Below are 2,166 nucleotides of genomic sequence, written 5' to 3'. Positions count from 1 at the left end.
GAAGCGAAGTGACTTGCCCACAGTCACACAGCTGCCAAGCGGCAGAGCTGGGATTCGAACCCATGACCTCTGACTCTCAAGCCCGGGCTCTTTCCACTGAGCCACGCTGCTTCTTATTACTGAGTCCTGCGGTTGTGGTTTATAAGCCAAAACCTTTTTTTTTTAAGGTCCCTCTAGACAGTAAGCTCCTTCTGGGCAGGGAACGCGTCTACCAACTCTATTATATTATGCTCTCCCAATAGTGATGGCATTTGTTAAGCGCTTACTATGTGCAATGCAATGTTCTAAGCGCTGGAGAGGATACAAGGTGATCAGGTTGTCCCACGTGGGGCTCACAGTCTTAATCCCCATTTTACAGATGAGGTCACTGAGGCACAGAGAAGTCAAGCGACTTGCCCAGAGTCACACAGCCGACAAGCGGCCGAGCCGGGATTTGAACCCATGACTCTGACTCCCAAGCCCGTGTTCCTTCCACTGAGCCACGCTGCTTCTCTATAAGATTTCGATGCATTGGCCGGGAATCGAACCCGGGCCTCCCGCGTGGCAGGCGGGAATTCTACCGCTGAACCACCAATGCAAGTACTTAATAAATATGATGGATTGAAAATATACAAAATCGGACCACAGGAAACCCTCCACGCCCCGCTTTTCTGAATTAAAGGAACTCGCCGCTCTGTGCCCGCCCTTCTTTCCGCGGAGTTAACTTTCAACATTAATGCGAAAGGTTAGCTTTTTTTGTTTTATTGCAGTCGCGCCAACCTTTCTGTAGGGTAGAGCTCTCTCGCTGTCCTGGCTGAAATAGGATTGGTTTCATTTGACCCCCACTCCTTAAAGGAATGGAATGAAAGAAGGGGCCCATACCTGACCTCTTCCCCGGAAGGGGGAGGCTAGTGGGTGTGTTCTTTATCGAATGAAACAACTTCCTCCGAAGATCAGAGTGAAGCCTCCCAGTTTCTCGGCTCCCAGAAATCCAGGTCTGGGTATATGCTGCCGTCTCCCGTCTCTCTCTGCGCGTCATCTTCCTCCTCGCCAACGGTACTTACGGAGCGCATACTACGTCCCGAGCAATGCTTGGGAGAGTGCAATACAGCAGAGTTGGCAGAAACATTCCCTGCCCCAAACGAGCTTATGGTCTAGAGCGGGAGACGGACGTAAATCAATATTATATAACTGAAAGATATTTTTTATAAGTGCTGTGGGTCGAGGGTGGGGCAAATACCAAAAGCTCAAAGGTCACAGATCCAAGTGCATAGATGATGCAGCCCAGATTTTTTTATTTCACCTCAGCCGTCATAAGCACGGGGGATGCTGAGCTGTATTGTCTCCCTGGCGGGCAACTCAGTCAGTGGTATTCATTGAGTGCGTACTGTAATAATAATAATAATGTTGGTATTTGTTAAGCGCTTACTATGTGCCGAGCACTGTTCTAAGCGCTGGGGTAAACACAGGGGAATCAGGTTGTCCCACGTGGGGCTCACAGTCTTAATCCCCATTTTACAGATGAGGGAACTGAGGCACAGAGAAGTTAAGTGACTTGCCCACAGTCACACAGCTGACGAGTGACAGAGCTGGGATTTGAACTCATGAGCCCTGACTCCAAAGCCCATGCTCTTTCCACTGCGCCACGCTGCTTCTCAGCACAGTGTGAGGAGCACTGTGCTAAGCTCTTGCCGTTGACTATCAGAAGTGCGTATTGCTAACGGTCAAGTCCTGAGCCTCCTCGTCTCAGAATCGCAATATGAAGTTTTGTCGTCGGAAGGAATTTGGGGTATTATTGATGAGCATTTTATTTATAGAGCTCTATTTCTAATATTGCCTTCCTAATTGTGGAGGGAATATATTTGAAGCAGATGTGGTTTCTGTAGTTCTGGATCTATTTTGAGTGGTTTTGTTTTTTTCCTGTTTCCTCGCAGAAGGTGTACCTGCATCTGGAAACTCTCAGAATATCCAGAAGACGAACACAACGGTTTCGGGTTATTCGAAGAGATAGACACCACTGGGGGCCTAAATGAGATCTGTGTGTTTTAGCCAACGTTTTGCTTTTGAACTGAAGACTGTATTTCCTATCTTCTACCATACTTCGCCTCAATTGCCATATCTGTCTCCTTGCTCTCCCCGGTCCAGTCCGTACTTCACTGTGCTGCACGGATCGTTTTTCTGTAAAAA

At 48.2% G+C, this 2,166-nt stretch overlaps 1 non-coding gene across 1 annotated transcript; it reads right to left on the bottom strand.

Moving 5' to 3' along the window:
• Positions 1 to 506: 506 nt before the first annotated feature.
• TRNAG-GCC lies at positions 507 to 577 on the bottom strand. Its single transcript has one exon. It is a non-coding gene; the product is annotated as a tRNA-Gly (tRNA).
• Between the last annotated feature and the right edge of the window lie 1,589 nt (positions 578 to 2,166).

This window comes from Ornithorhynchus anatinus, chromosome X3 (genome assembly GCF_004115215.2).
Source record: "Ornithorhynchus anatinus isolate Pmale09 chromosome X3, mOrnAna1.pri.v4, whole genome shotgun sequence".
In the NCBI taxonomy this organism is placed as follows: Eukaryota; Metazoa; Chordata; class Mammalia; order Monotremata; family Ornithorhynchidae; genus Ornithorhynchus; species Ornithorhynchus anatinus.
The sequence above is the reverse complement of the archived record's forward strand: the minus strand, read 5'-3'. Positions and strand labels throughout refer to the sequence as shown.